We start from the raw sequence: 18,984 nt of genomic DNA, 5'->3' as shown, positions 1-18,984 counted from the left end.
CTCAGTTCAGGAAGGACATTGAGATGCTTGCGTGTGTCCAGAGGAGGCAACAAGGCTGGTGAGGGGCTGGGAACACAAACCCTGTGAGGAATGACTGAGGGAGCTGGGGTTGTTCAACCTGGAGAAAAGGAGACTCAGATGTGACCTTATCACTCTCTACAACCTCCTGAAAGGTGGCTGTGGGCAGGTGGGGGTTGGTCTCTTTCACCAGGCAGCACCTGACAGAACAGAGGACACAGTCTTGAGCTGTGCCAAGGGAAATATAGGTTGGATATTAGGAAAAATTTATAAGGAAAGATTGATAAAGTACTGGAATTGTCTGGCCTTGGAGATGGTGGAGTCCCTGTTTCTGAATGTGTTTAAAAAAAGACTGGATGTGGCACTCAGTGCCATGGTTTAGTTGAGGTGTTAGGGCTGGGTTGGACTCGATGATCTTGAAGGTCTCTTACAACCCAGTGAGTCTGTGATTCTAAGGTACCACTTTAGCCCCACCCAGCCCAGAGACCTTGGCAGAAAGGGAAGAGGGATTGTCCAGTCGACAGACTGGTGGTCTGACTCTGCTCATCCCCCCCAGCCCAATGGAAGCTTCATGTTAAACACAGAATCGCTTCAGTTCTTCATGAGATCATCTTGATTCCTTGACAGCTGAATAATTCATCCGGTGGTAAGAACCAGGAACCAAATCCCAGAACCACTGAGGTCAGAAGGGTGCTCTGTAGATAATCCAGCACAAATGTCCTGCTCAGAACACGGTCACAGTGGGAAGGTGGCTCAGGATCATGTCCAGTCAGGTTTATCTCCAACTACTACTGCTCTGGACAGCCTGTTCCCATATCTGATCACCCTCTCAGTGAGGTTTTTCTTATATTTAAATACAACTTCTTGCATTTCAGTTTGTGTCTTTTGACAGGATCTTGTCTTTTGAGAGGATCTGCCTCTGAGCCTTCCCCTTTCCAGGCCAAACAACCCCAGCCCTCTCAGCCTCTCCTCTTAATCTTGAACCTGCCTTTAACTCATTCCTCTATATCCACATCTCTTGTACACTGGGAGGCCAGTGCTGGACACAGCACCTCAAATTTGTCTCACCAGTGCTGAGTGGAGGGGAAGGATCTCCTCTCCCACTGGCACTGCTCTGCCTAAAGCAGCCCAGGGTGTCAGGTGCCTTCTTTGCCATGAGGGCACACAGCTGGCTCTTGGACAGCCTGGTGTCCCCCGAGTCCTTGCTGTGCACAGCTGCTGCAGCTGGGAAGCACCCAGAGAGTACCAGTGCCTGGGGTTGTTCCTCCTCTGGGACAGGATTTGGTAATTCCCCTTGCTGAACTGCATCAGGCTCCTGCTGGCCCATTTCTTCAGCCTGTCCAGGTCCCTCTGGATGACAGCACAACCCTCTGATGTATCAGCCACTCCTCCCAGTTTTGTATCCTTCAGCAGAAGGATACTGACTAATGCTGAAGTACTTACTTACGTAAAAAGAGAGAATATTAATTATTCTTTTCACAGTTTTCATCAAATATATGATCTTATACGGTCCCACAAAGCTGTACTTGAAGCCTGCAGATATGTTGACTGAAATTCAGTCAATGTGCATGACCAGCTCAGAGCTTAAAGACCTCAGATCCAACAACCAGTCTCCTGCATGCATGCTGGAAAAGGGATAGAGCTATGGAGAGACAAAGATATGCATCTTATCCCATCATTCCTTCCTTCTTTTATTTTATTGGTAAATTAAAATTATATAACTAAAAACTAGCAGCTGCAACTCAGAGAGGCCAATATTGTCTATGGATGACTCACCCTCTTGTGGGGTTTTTTTTGGGATGTGTTTCTGAGGAAATGAAAACACACTGGTGTCTTTTCCTCTGCTTCCTTACAGAACATACTCCTTGTTCCACTGCTTGGATGCTGGTGTGCATCTCTGTGGATCCGCTCTCTGTCAGGCTATAGGGGTGGCCTGATTTTTGGTATCATGTACACAGTGAGAGTCCAAAGGAAGGAAAGAGGCATCAGATCACACCTGCCCCTGTCACTGGCGAGGCAGAAATGAGAAGGATGAAAATACCCCTGAGACAGGCAGGGACTGAAAGGAGCAAGGCAGAGAAATTCAAGAAAGCACTGCCCTGGACAAGAAGAGGCCATATGGTGCTATGGCCGAGGGATGACAACCAAGTGACAGATGAGTTCTAGTGGAGGACCCCTGGGCACACACAACACTGTATTACATTACTTTGCAAGACCATGAGAAACTGAAATAAGGAAGTCAAGGTGTCCCAATTCTCTCCCTTTTTTTCTACAGGATGCTGGGATTTCAGAGCTTTTCCCTGCTGGATGGAGCTGTCTGCCCTGGGGGTTCTCCTGCACTCTAGCACAGCTTTTGATGTGCATCAGGCTGAGTCCTGGTGTCTCAGAGCTGACTCAGGCTTGGCCCACTGTGCTTTGCATACCAGCCCTGAAAGGAGCTGATCCCCCACTGCTGGCAAATGCTGAGCTTTTCTGATGTTCCATATTTTTAAGTGCTTTTGGGACTTCTGCTCTAAAATGCTTCCCTTTAATTTCCATTTAATTTCCTTAAAATTGTCACTGGAGCTGTTGATATCTCTGACGTGTGTCAAATGCATCCTTTTCTCTGCTGTCTCTTTCTCCCCCACTATGCAGTACATATAAAGATTTAAAAAAAGATTTTCTGCTCAGCACTTCACTACCTCCTCCACACTTGCTTGAACATCCAGCCTTTTTTTTTTTTTTTTTCATTTAAAAACCCTAACATAGTGCACCCAATTGAACACATAATTGTTTCAAGTAGAGTTTCCCCGGAGAATTATATAATCTCAACCTGTCTCCTTTAGGCAACGTATAATCATGCAATCTACTGGCTCTTTGTTTCTCTTCTTTCTTCTTCCTTTCTTCTTTTTTATTTTTTTACCTCCCCAATACTTGTAATAAGCTTTCCACCTTGTCTAGACATTTCTGACATACGCTGCATTTACCTCATCTTCAGCTGCTGCAGCTGGGAGATGCAGCAGTACTCCTCCTTCCAAAACTACATCCTGGATCTCAACACCCCCCACCTGACAAGTCCTTATTCCAGCTGCTTCTCTGCCAGTGCTATTTCTACCCCTTGTAGAAAGCTGTGTCTTTCCAGCTGTGTATTTCATCTCCCAGAGGGATTTTTTTTTAATGTTGCAACTGTTACCCTGTGTGGGTAAAGGTTCCCTTTTAACAGGAAAATATTTGCAGTGATGGAAATTGGCCATGTTTGATAAAGAATACTCCCTCTGGTAGTCTGAAACACTGCTGCAGCTCTCAGTGGGAATTCTGGGGGAACCTCTGGCCAGCTGCAGTTCCTGTGGTGCTGCATTGCTTCACACATTCAAACAACTATCAAGAGCCCTGGGCAGCATGCTAGCACTGGAAAAGCTCCATTTTCCATAGGCAAAAGGCCCTGTCTTCCCCACCCCAGTTTGAATAAGTCCAGACCTTCAGCTCATGCTAAGACAGAAATTAAGACTTCTTTGGGTTTGACAGGAAACTCCTTCCCAGTGCACAGCTTCCACAGGAGCAGAGAGAGCAGAAAGCAGAATTATTTGCAGTCATATATTTGAAATGTGTAAACAAAATTACCTTGGAGTGAGCTCACATCCCTTCAGATCTTGCTTTCACCAGCAATCTAGCAAATATGTTCCCAGGCAGGAATGTTTGCTGAGACAATGGATCACATTTTTCAGCCCTTTGTTCAAGGTAACATTGAAATATGTAGTGGTGAGTACTTACCTCTCCAACCTGATCATCAGAACTACCCTCATCCACTTGGAGATTAGGAACATACCACATACCTGATGTGTCCAAGTCCAAACATCGAAACTTTGAATCCAAGCAACAAGTTTGAAGATGGTGTTTGCACACCCTGAGAAGTCCCGAGTGCCTGCACCAACAACCACCCTTCAGAGCAATGGCAAAGCCCCAGGGCATTCCAGGCAGTGAAGAAAGGAGGAAATAGCTTGAAACTGATAGATTTCCATCTAGGCTCCCTCACAGGTAACGTCCCATGTTCACACAGGCACTTGTCATATTTTTGAACTTCCTCAGGCCAGCTAACCTAAGAGTTCCTACATTTCCCTCACAACCTGCTTCTTTCCAGGCTCTTGGCCCACCAGGAGCAAATTATTGCCAGTGACACTGAGACATATTTAAAGCATCACATCCAGATCCTTCCCAACTTTCTCACATTACCCCAGTCACACTGGTGTTAATGCTACACTCTTCAAGGTTTTCTTTACTGAGAGGGTAGTCAAACACTGAAACAGGATTCCCAGGAGACAATTCATTCCCCAAGGCTGTCAGTGTTTAAGAGGCATTTGGACAAAGTGTGTAACAACACGCTTTAACTTTTGCTCAGACCTGAATCAGTCAGGCCATTGGAACGACACAATCATTGTAGGTCCCTTCCAAATTAAATAGTCTATTCTACTCTACCCTATGTTTCCTAATTTAGCCAGCCACTGCCACTTGCAACCCATTCCCAAATTTGCATGGCAGTCTCTGCAATATTAGTAAGTCTCAAATATTCCAAATGCATACGCAAGAAATCTAAAAGCAATGGTTAGTTTCTTTTTCAAACATATGTCTGTGTTTCTCTATTTCCCTTTGAATTTCCTTTGAGGACCTTTGAGAACCTTTGAGGACTGCATTTACCAGGTTGTTTCAGGAACTGCCATGTGCTGCTGAAAAGACACATTTCCTTGATCCAGGACCTTGGTTTTCAATGAAAATGAGTGTAATGTTGCAACAGACACATACTCATCTCATTTGCAGAACTTGTACAGAAATGCATCATTCCTAGATAATGATTTGTGGGATTCTGAAGTAGGCTGCACATTCTGTGTCTGTCAGGTGATACCAGCAATGTGCTGTGCTCCCTAGAGAGTAGAGCTGAGTACACCAGACAGCCCCAGGAGCCAGGAGAGCTGCCCTCTTGACTTGCCCATTGATTCATTTACCAGTTCCCAGCAAATCACCGGAAATGATTCATTTTATCCTTCACAGAATGGGCTGTGAGGGTTGCTCCTTGAGGGGAGCAGCAGCTCTCTGTGACCTGTGGCTAGCACTCATAACAAGCACCATCCCATTATTCTTTGTTAGCTGTGTTATTCTCATGGCTGGACCACAACACTGACAACAGCCAAGCAAACTTCTGCAATTCCATACACATGGGCTAAAGGGAAACTAACTAAAGCTCTTCTCCCCATTTTGATGCTATAGGGAGGTCACAGAGCAGCAAAACAGTATGAACTCTTGGTGCTGATGTTTCTTTTGGTGAACATCAGCTGGAATTATGTTTAAGGCAAGGGGGTCTCCTTACGTTGGTTAAATATCTGTAAGGGAATTTTCACTGGATCCCTCCCCTCTCATCCCAGGTGGAAAGCCACAGGATTGTATCCATGTTACTAGGAAAGCTGGGCTTGTAGCTCAGTTATTCCCTGGTGGTACAACTGCATCCTTCCATGGAGATAAGCAGGGGCTACTCTGTGGCCACCATTTGCTGCTACCAGTCCGTCTGCAATGGCCAGGGCCTGGCCACAATGTCTGGCAGCAGTGCCCTGGGCCACGACTGTGCCTTAGAAAATGGTTTAATTTCCTAATGTTTTTGTGAATGTTTCTTCTCCAGTGGCAGCCCCAGCCCACCAGAACGTTAATGAGAAACTAACGAAGAGAGCCAGGCTAATGCAAAACAGTAATGAAGATTAATCTCTCCCCAGAGCCGAGGCTGACAGAGACCTAGTGCACCACAATGGCATTTGGAGGGTCAAAAGTGGGTCAGTGAAAGCTAATTAATAGCAATTCTCTCTCTTATTCTTAATTACAGAGTGGTGTGTAGGGATTTCAAATAAGCTGCTTGTTCTAGACACTGAATTCCCAAACTGGGAACCACAAGCCATGCAGGAATTTGATGGCATATCTGGGCATAGATCTCTCAACTGGGAAACAAGCAGAGCCAGGAGACTGGGCCCGCTGGGCTTCATCCCCTGATAGCAACCAGAAGTTTTCATTTTGGAAGATGCATTGGATGACTTTGTGTAACACAGCACAGGACCTCAGTAGGGCCCTACTTACTAGAGCAACAAGTGATGCCTGAGCAGGAATTTCAGGTCAGGCTGTGGTTTCTCTTCAATGATAAGCTCCTGGCACCCTCCAGCAGTCTTTGGAGCCGGTAATCCTTCAGTACAATTCCCTCATGCACAGCCTATCACCAGAGGGGGTTAGATTTGTACATGGCTTCCAGGCATGGCCTTAACAAGTCTGTTGGAGGGTCTGATCAAGGGCTGTCACCTGCAGACATTGTTATTGGACTGCAAAGCTCCTGAACACAGAAGCAGCATGGGAAGGCCCTGCAACTCTGGGGAGCCCTGCCATCTGGGAATTTGACCGAGTTCCCAAGCCTGTTTCTCACTTCTTCTGTGACCTTTCCTCACTTCAAATCCCCCACCTTGACTTCTGGCCCCCCAGAACTGTATGAAGACCCTTTGGTGGCAGAGAGGGTAGCATCCCAGGTAATGCTCCTGCCTCAGGTGCTTGTGTGTCTGTGCTGCCTTGTGCAACAGCCTTTGCCAGGCCTTCAAGACATGACCATCACACCCACGTGAGGAAGACGCTTCCATTCCTCCTTTGCCTGCCCTGGGTAAACCCACACAAGAGGGAAAAATAGCCAAGGATTCCCCAGGGCCACCCTGTGCTGAGAGGTTGAATTGGAGAAGAAAGCACCGAGGTTGGCTGCTCTAGATGAGCCACAAAGCAGCACTTAGGATTCCTGTCTTGCCTGGCTGGAGCCCAAGTGGAAGCAAATCCTCTGCAGGCAGGGCTGTCCTGCCAGCTCCATGATCTCACGGAGGGAAAATACACTGGGGCTAAAGAAAAATCAATGACTTTGCACATGTCTTTGCAAGGCTGCATTCAGAGAGGTGACTGGCACTGAAATTGCCCTACTTACCACAAAAAGCAGTGACACTGCCACCACCACAGCAGGGGACAGACAGAGTCCAGGCCTTGTTTCAGACCTTGTGTTGTAATTGGAGCAGGCTGTGCTGCCAGCAACAGGATCCTGTACAAGATCAGAGCTACATCTCCTACTATGCTTTCAAAGGTAAGACAGCAGCATTTAACTCTTGTCTTGCTGACATCCACAGCATCAGTCCATGCACACTGCCCAAGGGAGCACAGAAGTGAAGTGGGGAGGAAATCAATACCCTGCAAAGACTCCCAGTAGTTCTGCAGTCAGAGACACCACAGCACCTCTACTGGAACATCAGTGTCTGTGTGAGCATTTCACCTTTGAGAAACATCCAGCTTTACTGCTGGATAAACAAGAGTCACTTCACACCTCAGCACAGCAAATAGAAACCATCCTGAGCCTGTCTGACCTCTCACATGGTGAGAGCATCTCATGTCCTTTTGCTCCAGCATGAGCAGAGACTGAAGTGGGCATAATCAGGGGCTGGTTCAAGCTGTAGGTCTGCATCTAGAGGCAATCTGTGCCTCTTGCTAGGAATGTGCTGCCCAGGCACTCAAGGGAAACTCTGCTCTCATTTAAATATTTAATTAAAGTTACTTAGGTATTCTGCTAAGCTGAGTATTTAAAGGAAGCACATACCCACCTCCCAATGATAACAGAAGGACTTAGACACTTAATTCTGATGGGCTCCTTTGAAAACCCTGGATTTCAATGCTCAAAGGTCTGCTCTGAATAGCCAGATCATTGTCCATATCATGTGTGTGCTCTTAAATGATTGGCAGTGGAGCTACCTTACACTGATTCACCTCCTTCTGATTCACAGTCATTTATTTGCATTGTTTCCAGCACCAGGAATTGAAACAATGATACGTATTTTCCATATGTTCACAAAAGAATTCATGAACAGCATGAATGCACAACCTCATGTCCAGCCATGCCAGGCATCCCCTAACTTCTCAGCCAAGTAAAACCAAACACATCTGTTCTGAACTGTAGGCATGCTGAACCAAGTCTAAGGAAATATTATTCCAGAGGAAACCTTTTTCCCCATTTTAAGGCAAATTCCAGCAATGTGAAGGCTGCCAGGCTCAAAGACAAAGCATTTCCTCTTTACTACAGAGCTAGTCCCTCCTGGCTGGTCTTGGCTTGTGCCTCCACACCGTGAGGGAGGGAATGCTGAGAGTGCTGAAAAAGCTTTCCTGGCCCTATGGTGCTTTTCTAGTTTTGGGTTTACAGCTGCCCAGCAGCTGGTGCCAGCCGTGGCAGAGCTGTGCCCCAGCACAGACTCAAACAGCTCCCAGCAAGGTCCACCTGAGCCACATCCAGCTGTGACACAAGGCTCTGAGCCCCTCAGTTCCTTCTGTGCTGTCCAAACTTCAGCCTGGTGACCAAACCCCCCAGAGCCCAGGAGGGGCCACTTTCCTCTAGTGCTTGGGTGCTTCTGCAGGGATGTCTGGCCAAATAAAAATTAGCAGAGGATTGGTTTCACTTTTTAATTCCAACTGTCAGCTTAGGTGTTAAGCATTGGAGGGACACCAAAGCCGCTGAAATTGCAGGATAGTGTCATGTAGCAGCCAAGGTACTGGGCCAGTAGCAAATTTGGCTACGTTTGAACTAAACCATGTCTGACCACTTCCTGAGATGAGCCAATGGAGATAAAACTGCTAATTTGAGTCTCAAGCCAGAGCAATGCCCTTGGGTTTAGCTGAGTGCAGAGTTAGGGAAACTTCTCCCAGAGCCTGACTCTGATTCACTCTTCAAACTCTGAATCACTTGGTTTTAGCTCAGCCACCAACTCCAGCTAAGAGTAAAATGACCATGTGTAGTTCCCCCAGAGGAATACTCACCAGCTGCCTTCCCACAAGAGAGGAACTAAGATTGCTCCAGCTGTGCTGGCTCTGTGGGAAGCAGGGTGGCAGCCAGCCCCAGGACAAGATGGCTTTTTGGGTTTTAATTTGTTTTATAGGCTGAAGGGAGACCTTCAGATTCAGTGAAATTCAAGGGGATGTGAGCTCTGCACTGGGCATCTTGGGCATGTTAGCCCTTACAGCAGCCAGTTTAAGTGGGAAAGGAAGGAGGCTTTGGTGCTAAGCAGATCATTTTCCTTGAGCAATGGCAGCAGAAAGCTGGGCAGGGGTAGGTTCCATACAAATCCAATCCAGAATCAGATCAGGACCATAAAGAGATTCAGTTCAAGACAGGCTCTGTCAGAGCTGTGCCACAGCTGTTCTGTTTCCAGCTCCCACTGTCTTGCATTTTCTGCAGTCCTTAAAAGCAATTGGATGGTCACAGCTGGGAGCTGAAAAGAAGCTGCTTAAATTCTCCAAGCCCCAGCTTTGAGGGCACTGAAAAGAAGCCACGCCTGGGTGGAACAATTCACTGAAGCCATAGATGTCTTTTCAGCAGCACATGCAGGCAGTGAGGTCTGCTGGTTGCTGTTGTGTTGTAGGAGTATGGGAGCACCTTACAGCTTCCAGCCAGGGCTCTATAATCTGTTCTAACATTACAGATTCACTTTGGAGATTTTGACTAGCTGAGCTCTGCTAGAAGAATGCAATGTGGCCACCAACCTGACATGAAGATCGGGGCAATCCTGTTTATTGAGGGTTTGTCTGGACCACCCCCACTAAGAGTCTTGTGAATCTCACCTATGGAGCTGAAACAAATCTGCTTCATCTTTAAAGAAGGGGAAGTGCTAAACAGACTACTTTTGTGATCCACTTCCATGCCAGAGACTCAGCTCCTCTAAAAATTAGGACCACTAGAAAAGACTCTGCAAATAGCCTTTGTCACATTAAAAACTGAGCAGTAAGCCAGGCTCAAAGAACACAAGGCAAAATCGTGCCATGCCTGTCCCAGCTCTGCAGTCAGGTAACCAGGGAGACTGCACTGCTGAGCAGGGACAGTGATGGTGTGAGGCTGAGATGGAAAACAGTGCCTTTAGCAGCTCTCAGCAATGTGGTCAGCACTGCAGCTCCTTGGAGAGGCTCAGCAGAGAGGCCAAGGCTTGAAGCTCTGCAGCAGTCAGTACTGAACTCTCCATGGACCCCTCTCAGGTGTCAGGCCCTGATCAAAGCAGCTCACAGCAAGAAAGGGAGGACAGAAATAGGTCCATGATTTGTGACCAAGCTCTGACTTTATTACCAGGACCCAAAAACCACCCAGTTGTGCTCACAGGACTGCACCATCCCCATGCTGGGGCTGAACCCCAGCTCTCTGCTCAGCTCAGTGCTGAGTTCATCACTCTCCAGCTACCAGATCTCAGTGCTCTGATGCCAAAAAATTTAGTCAGACAGTTTGTGGCCCTTCAATACTCCACAGAGGAACAGCCCATGGCCAGACATGGCTGACTGTGTGAGGAGGGTGACCTTGAGTCCCTACAGTCCTCCACTTGGCGCTGCAATAATAAATACACCCCAAACCATTGCTGACTACTCTGGTGGGTGCATAAATCAGACCAGTTCTGAGCTATGGCTCAGGCTAAGGTGAGCCATAGCTCACAGGAAGCTGTTCTCAAGGTGGTTTGAAACTCTCTGCCTTCATTTCCTCAGCCTTCTAGGGGTCATTACAGAAGATCTGTGAGGGGCAACAAATGCTTGTAAGGTACATAATTGAAAGGAATAAATAACAACTAGTGAAACTTGATGATAGGTATTAAAGCTGACTAAAAGCTATCCAAGCTGAAGAGAATTAAAAATACATGAAACCCAGCCACAAGCCTAATGAACAATTGCTTCACAACTGTTCCTAAATCATCTTTAAAATATATATTTTTAAAAAGAGCTTTTAAAATTACAGTTTTTTAAAAAAAATATATAAAAATGTTAAGAAAAAGGAAATAAAATAGGGCCTTGTAAGGATTCATTTAAACTCTACATGGAAAATAACTCTGGGTTCCTACTTCCCTCCAGTATGGATTGTAAGAAATCCCCAATCACTTTTGTGCCCATTTAAGCAGGTTTTCTCTCCCTGTGCCTCCTGGACACTGTGTGTTCTTCCAGTATTAAGGACAGCCAAATGCAATTTAGCCAAATTCACACACCTTTCACTCCATAATCTGCGATCTCTGCGTCAGCCTTCTGTGTGGGGATGCAGGGCCACAAAAGGTCAAATGCGCCATTTGGTAACAGACTCCCTTTTCTGGGCTTCCTTCAGATTCTTGTTCTCCTCACAGTGGCAGCTCCCAGCCCTGAGACCCCACTGACACGGTGAGTACACAGCACCTCTTGGTCAGGACAGGGCTGGAGCTCCTTGTAGGCACAAAAGCCTCAGTTTAGCACAAATCCAATTTTAAATGCAAAAGCAGGTTCTTAATAAAAAAAAAAAGAAAAAAACAGAAAAAAAAAAGCAGCAAGCCATCAAGGTAGCAGACTGTGTGATGGATATTAGCCATGCACTTAAGTGTCCTGCTGAATCAGGGCCGTGGCCTATCGATTACAACGCTACATTAATGACGTAATTTTCTCAGAAATGATGATGGAGTCTGGATCTTGGCCAAGGATATCCAACACGTACAGCAACAACAGACCCAACAACAGCCTGTGAATCAGCCCCCTGGCCTGACAACACACCTTTACATACCCTGTGGGTCCAGCACTGTGGGTCTCTAGGGCTGGCAGCACCTTGTCTTGCCAGGGACAGATCTGAGCGGAGGAAATTTGTGCTGATTGCAGGTGGACTGTGCAGAGGTTTATAGCTGGGCCTGTTGTGGTTTAACCCAGCAGGGAACTAAGCACCACACAGCTGCTCTTTCACTCCCCCACAGTGGGATGGGGGAGAGAATTGGGGAAAAAAGTCATTCCCCCTTGTTCTGTCACTACATGCTCTTGTAAAAATTGTCTCTCCGTCTTTCTTATTATCCACATCACTCTCCTCCTAATTCCAAACCACAACACCATACAAACTACTAGGAAGAAAATAAGTTCTACTCCTGTTGAAATCTGGACACGAGTCACTAAATATGACCTAATTAATAAAAATTAATTAGCTAGCATTAATCAAGTAAAATCCATTAGCAATCACTCTAAGAGCTGAACAGAAAGGTTGCAAAAGAAAATCTATTCAAGGTTCAAACTACAGCTCCAGCACCATCCCCACTGTCTGTATTTAATACCACCAATGCCTTGACATTCCAGGCCAGTTCCCCACATGGAGTGAATCTCCAGACTAATTTGGCGCCTGCCAAGCACCAAATGGCTCTGCCCCCACTGCTCCAGGCAGAGCTGTGGACAGAAGGAGCAGCCATCATGCAGAAGATGCTGTTTTTCTCTGCAGTTCTCAGCTGCAAAGGGCTGAACCAAACTATAGGCACTGGCAGCTTGCTGTGTGGTCCCTATCCGTGCATCCCTTTGGCCAAGCCCAGGGATGTACCAAGCCAGGACATACCAATCTCATCTCATTCATCCTGAGCACCATCACACACTGCTAACAGGCTTGGTGGGCTCTTCATGTTCCTGCAGCAGTGCTGCAAGGTGCAAGCCTGTAGTTACAGCACCTCGTCCTGACCCGCTCCTGGGAAGCTGCAATCTGTGTGTTGGTGTACCTGTCCTGGAGCACCTGAATCATACACTGCTGCATCTGATCACAGTACAGAAGATTTCCCCTCTCCTCCCTCTTGCATCTTCACCCCAAATTTGGAAGCCGCACAGTTTTCTGTCACCCACCCACCCGTAGGAGCCTATTGCCGGCGCAGGGTTTCATTTGCAGCGTATGGGGAAAGCAATCTCTCCCCCTTTCCCCTGGAGCAGTATGGATTTCCCCAGGAATTAACCCAGAGATCCAGGCACACGGATCACAGACACAGCAGGATGCCAGCCGTGCCCTTGTCGGAAGCGAGCAGCTTCCCCATTCGCATCCGCTGCCCTGAATTAAAGCTGCCGCACGCCCAGCCGCATTCGCGGGGCAGCTCTCGAGTTAATGATGCAGGAGAGCAGCCGGCTGTGACTTCCAAGGAAGGGGAGAATGTGCTTCCAGCTTTTCCATAACAGTTAATCATTAACACCTTTCATGGTCACAGAAGGTGCTGGCCTCCTTACAGTTCCCCTTATCAGCCATAATTATTTCCTGATCGGCTCTCGCCTGACTACCTGGCAGACTGATGCACAACACCCCTGAATCACCTGACTGCATTTATTGCCCTATATTCCAAGCCAAATGGGTCTCTGCTGTGTCAGCTGCAATATTTACAGCGTTACAGTTATTTCTCCCTTCCCATGCCCAAACATAAAAAGTTGTTCTGCCCCCCACCTTGCCCTTTACACCGTATCTCTTTCTGTGACAAAGCAAAACAGAGCAGTCATCTAAATACCTCAGCACTATCTTCTCCTCTTCTTCTCCAAAAACAACTGCTCCTCTTGCATACAGCCCGGGGGGGTACTGCTGCTATCTCCTTAAGTCCACTTGAAGTTTTCAATCATTTTAATTATATTGATATTGCCTAAATAAATACATTTCTATTTACACTTCTTTATATATATATATATATATATATATATATATATTTTCTGACAAAGTAGCTCAACTTCATAGAGGAGAGAGATGTAAATCCAAGTGATAGATGTAAATGTGTCACCCAAATGGTGTGTTACTTGCCTCAGGTGGAGAGTTCAGAGCCGCCAGCTTAACTCTCTTATTGAATAAAAATGGAGAAAGTGCCCTGGCCAGCAAGGTTGGTCTGAACAAAAGCAGCCCTATATGAGTGGAATAGGGTAAATTGCACGAGTGGGGGGATGTCTTGTATTTAGGTAAATAAAAGAAACTTAAATAAAAAGCAAAAACTGGAAATGCAGCCCTTACTGCAGCTGTGATGAACAAACCCATTCTCAGTGAAGAAGCTGTGTAGTCTGCAGGTAGCACATGCCCATGTAACACACATGCTGTCCAAGAGTTTTACATCAAAACACATAAAAGAGGGAACAGAGATCTCCAGGCACAGAGAGGAAGAGTGGAGCAATGGGAACATGATAATCCATGATAAAATTTATTTTTTCAGTGAGACAATAGCATCTATAAAAAGGAATAAAAATGCAACAAAGGGGGATTTCATCTTCATTACCAAAGTTTGTGAAAAAAAACATTTTTAGGGAAATTCAAAACCACAAAAGAAGCAGGGGATGTACACAGCATAATCCCAGGGCTGGATTACATTGCTGTTACCAGCAGCAGTGCCTGACACGTGGCTGACTCCACATCCAGGAGGTTACAAGGCCACTCTGAAACACTTGCAATCTAACAGCTCAAACCAACACTTCCTCTTTCTTCCTAGCACATCATCCACATAACCCAGCCAGAAACTAAGGAAGTTCTCAAATATGACCAAGAATTTGGAAATGCCTTGGTCTGCTTGTCTTGATTGCTGAAGTCAGGCCACTTTCAAGGCTGACCAAGCAGATGTACGCCGTGTTCCAAGGGCATAAATAATACACTGGCAAAGTATGAAATCAGAAATTGTTCAGAGCTTACCTGCACATGCAGCTCTCTACTCTGAGCACATGGTGCTTCCTTCTGCTCTCATCTCATCTATTATTTCGCTTGGGGTTGATGCTGGTAGTGCTTTAAAAATTCCAGCTCGGGGCTCAGGGATGGTCACAAACACATGTAGAATCTCAAAGGATTACTGAAAGGCTGAAGCAAAGGAAGGTAAAACCTTCCTTTTTTAAAGCCACCATAAGAAAATGATCCTGTGGTTTACCTAAGTCATGACTTGTGGGGGGAGGATCTCACCCCCTCTCTTAGCAAGGATAGACAAAGCATGAAGGAGAACAGATTGACCAGTGATTTTGCAGCTCCTTTCTCCATGGGAGGATGCCTCAGCTCAGACAAGAGGTGGCACAGGGAGGAGACCAAGGTCTGTTGAAATAAAAAGGGCAGAAAGGTGATTAAAGCAAAAGTGTCCAGTATTTCTCATAAACACCTCCCCGCCCTGTCCCCCTGCCAAGAAGAAAACTCCTAAACCACCAGGCCAAAACCCAAATTTAAAGCCACTGCAATCACAGGATGCACCAAAAAAACATCAGGATGCTGAGGCCAACAGATGTGACCATGGGCTTGAGGTTATGCCAGGGGATGGATCATACTACAAACAGTTTCTCTTACACTCCTCCTACACGTTACTGGTTCCAAGCCAGGGAGAAGATAAGGGTTTAGGTGAGCCTCTGGCCAGAGCTAGTACAGACATTCCAGTGATCATGGTCTCACTACTGTGTCACAAGCTGAGAGCTGATCTTGGAAAACAAGCTATGTTTCACCCCAATCAACACTCAGACATGCAGCTCCTGGAAAACACTCATTTGATTTCTCACAGACTTTTATTTCAGGCCTTCTTCTTGTTGCTTTGTTTTGGCTTATTTTTTTTTTTCAGCATTAAAATACACCCAATTTTAACTTACTGTTAAATACACTGCAATAAGCAGCCCTGAAAGTTGATGTCAGCTGTCTGTCCACAAATAATCCCAAAGTCCCCCTTCACTGCTGTCTGTCTGTGTGTCCTGACCCATACCTAAAGAGGTCTCTTCTAGAACGAGCCCAGAGCTCATTCCCCATGGTGCATTCTCAACCTCTCTGCCAAGACAGCCAACACCAGTAGCTATTATGGAAGTCACTCACTGTGACACGATGTCCCATCCGTGGGGCACACAAGTCAAACTACTTCTGCAAGACCCTCTGGAGCGAGGGAGTCACCAGGGAGCAGCACAGGGCTCGCTTTTCCCTGCAGAGCATGTCTGGCTCTTTCATATATGGACACCGCAGCTTGACCTGACCACTGAACTATCTAATGCAACAAGCCCTCTGTAATCAGCAGCTGTGGAAATTAATAGCACCATTCTTTCCATTTTCAATTCAGTTTGAGAGACTTTAATCAAATCTGATGAGGGACAATGTAGCCAGTGATGAATTTATGCATGAAGCACATTACCTGCACTGCAATTATGCCTTGTGCCAATGCTCCTATGAGTCTGCTACTAGAGAAGCTTAAACAACTTCTATGGGTATCTTGGCACAACCACACCATGCAGGGCAAGTTATGGCTGTGTATTCTGAGTTGCTCTTTTACTATAGCTCACCTCACCGCTTAATTGGTGTGTATGGTGTTGGACCTTCTCTGTAAAACGTCTAAAAAGGATGCTACTTCCTAGGTTTTTAGTGGGTTTCTCTGCAAAGTTCCACCTCAAGACATAGTTAGGATCCTGACCTTTAGCAAATACTTGTATCTTCTTGTTCAGGGCTTACTGAGCTGTTTGGGACACATTCCCAATGCTGCAGTTCCTGGTTCACTGCAGGCGTAGGTGGGAGCTTGCTGGCGTTTCCCAGCCTGGAGCCCGCCAGCCCCAGGGCATCCAGCACCCTTCACCCCCATCAAGCTCCGTCTTGCCCATCCACTGCTCAGCCTTGTTTAACCACAGTAGAGGGAGGCAGGGAATTGTTTCCTGCCTTCTGAAAAATATTTCATGGAACTGGAAAAGGTTTATCACTCTATTTTTCTGAAGGAGGTTTTGGTTCCCAGGCAAGTTTTTTTCCTAAAATCTAAGTCACATATACATCCCTCACAAGAAATCCTGCAGTAGGGATGTAGGAAAAATTGGGTTTTGGTTAGCAAAACTGGGCTTTGGTTGCAAACATGCTCCTGCCACCAAAAGTCCTGAAAGGTCCTGATGGAAATAACTGGGTTTGGAACACATGCATCTATTAGAAAGCCCCAGCTTCCAATGAGCACAAAAAAAAAAAAAAAAAAAAAAAAAAAAATTTAAAAAAGGCTTCTGAGTTGTTTTATGCTCTGAAGCAAGACAAGAGACAGGGCTGGTGCCTGAACCACAGCAGAGTATAGCTCACAGACCAGTGCAAATCGCTGCCCTCTGCTCACAGGGGTGCCCCAAAGACGCTTCCAGGAGTTCCCTCCTCCCATCTGCCGGCGCTGCAGCTCCCGAGCTGCACCCTGTGCTGAGCTGCCAGGGCCACTCGCTCCCCAGAGGGGATCCCCACCACCAGCACGGACAGATGCCACCAGTCACATCCATTCCCCGTGGCACAGGCAGGCTGTCAGCCCCGGTGACAGCTCCGCTGTGATGGCTCTGGCAGCCAGTGCCCAGAGCACAGCCAGCGCTGCTGAGTGCGGACGCAGGGCTGGGCCTGCCTTTGCACCCCTGCAGCCACAGCGGTCACTTTCTTATGGTTAAAGAGTTTTCACTGCATCTTCCAGGCCTGTTTTTTCCATTTTCCTGTTTGGCTTTTCCTTTTCACATAAAAACCAACCCATCTTTACTGGTAACTATATATGTGTTCACATGCAAAGCCCTGGGAATGGACTACAGTTCCCAGAGGAGAGCACTGGAAGGCAAAAACAGGGAAACAAACTGTATTAATATGATTTCTGTTTTGCACAGGGGCTCCACCCTCTCTTTCAAGACCATGCATTCAGTTAATGAGAAACAGGGTATTCCCACCCCACGTGCACAATCCCTTTTTATTTCGTACACAGTGAGGAATTAAGACATGAGACTTTCTCAACCACTTCCCACAAGAGCTGTGTTTGGCTTTGACTTTGATAATCCAGCTTGATTGATCTTTCCCTGGCAGTGGCACTGGCGTCAGTAGCCAGAGTGATGGATGGGCCTTACAGCTCAAACAGCCTTCGGGACAGCTGGTTGAAGAGAAGCGCCTAAAACCAGCAATTTATGCTTTCTCATGTTCCTAAGCCACAGGATGTTTATGGGGACCTTTTTTCTTTACTGGTGTCTTTGAAACAGGAGCAAAATAAAAAGAGTGAGACTCTGAAACTGTGCTGCGCCCATTGCTAGAGGAGAGTGAATTATATGACTGGGAAGCAGTGGCAACTGCTCAAATTTTACATCAGCCCAAATTCCGGATGACATTGGCTCATACACTGCTTCCTAATTTCCCTCCTTGATCTGAATTTTAACTCCAGTTTCTTGGGCCAAGTGTGACAGGAGTGAATGTTGTTGTCTGCAGGCAGAAAATGAAGGTGGGAGACATGAGAAGACAAATAGCCTAGCTACCACAAAAGACAGAGTGGCATCAGTGCAGTCTCTGTGCATCCTGGAAAGATGAACATGAGTAATTTTAGGCAGTTAGAGACATTGCAGTTGTCAGGTCACAGTTTCAGATAAACTCATATTCTGCTAAATCTTTCCCAAGTTATCTCTGCCATCAGAGGATCTGTGATCACTTGGGTAATGTAACAATGGCTGAAACTTTAAATGTAGTCAGATTGATAGGCCCCATTAAGATGCTCATCAAAAGCCACTAAAAACCTACTGATTTATGGCTAGCAGCAGGAAGGCTTCCTTACAGGCAGTTATATTTTTCTTCTTCAGCTTTCAGAGCTGCTTTTGTAGAGGTTTCACTGTTTAAGCACTTAGAGCTTAATGAATACTCAGACAATTGTCTGATGTTAAGCTCCCTGGATGCCAGCGATGACTGAGGTTGAAGATAACTTAGAAAAGAGCCCAATAGCAAACGGTGAGCACCAAGGCTCCTACTGATAAGTACAATTGCTTGGTGCCCTTCAGAGCTTAAATTCGTGACCAAGTTACCACAAAATGAATGCAAATGAACTTCAGATGACCTCAGCAACTTGCTGTGTATACAATCTTAACCTCTAGCAAAGACAGAAGGATGCAAGTGACACAGACATGCATGGACATAGCAAACGTGGGGCAGAGCCAAGCTGAGCAAGCCCCAAACACCCTTCAAAGTCAGAAATAGGAAAAAAATTGTTCATTTGCTTCTTCCACACTGACACAGTGTCCAGGGCAGGAACTGAGAGAGTAGGCCAAGACGTTTCTGTCTGACATAAATATAATATGTATTTAACATCTTGGAGGTACAAACCTGTGTTGGCTCTCCTGGAGGTTAACAACCAGGAGATTCTGAGCACAAGCAGACAGCAAAATTGAGCTGTCTCAATACCTGAGAAGTGCTGGAGCTGATACACAGCTGTGTTTCATCAAGGAATGTGACATCCA

At 46.3% G+C, this 18,984-nt stretch overlaps 1 long non-coding RNA gene across 1 annotated transcript in view; it reads right to left on the bottom strand.

The window, feature by feature from the left end:
* LOC111935162 (uncharacterized) overlaps positions 1-18,984 on the bottom strand; it is a 144,472-nt gene that overhangs the window by 18,428 nt on the left and 107,060 nt on the right. The window contains exon 8 of the long non-coding RNA XR_015274848.1: positions 14,465-14,851. This is a non-coding gene — a long non-coding RNA (uncharacterized LOC111935162). The remainder of the gene's footprint in view (positions 1-14,464; positions 14,852-18,984) is intronic.

This window comes from Cyanistes caeruleus, chromosome 11, assembly GCF_971803275.1.
Source record: "Cyanistes caeruleus chromosome 11, bCyaCae1.hap1.1, whole genome shotgun sequence".
Classification (NCBI taxonomy): domain Eukaryota; kingdom Metazoa; phylum Chordata; class Aves; order Passeriformes; family Paridae; genus Cyanistes; species Cyanistes caeruleus.
This window is presented reverse-complemented; position numbering and strand designations above follow the sequence as displayed.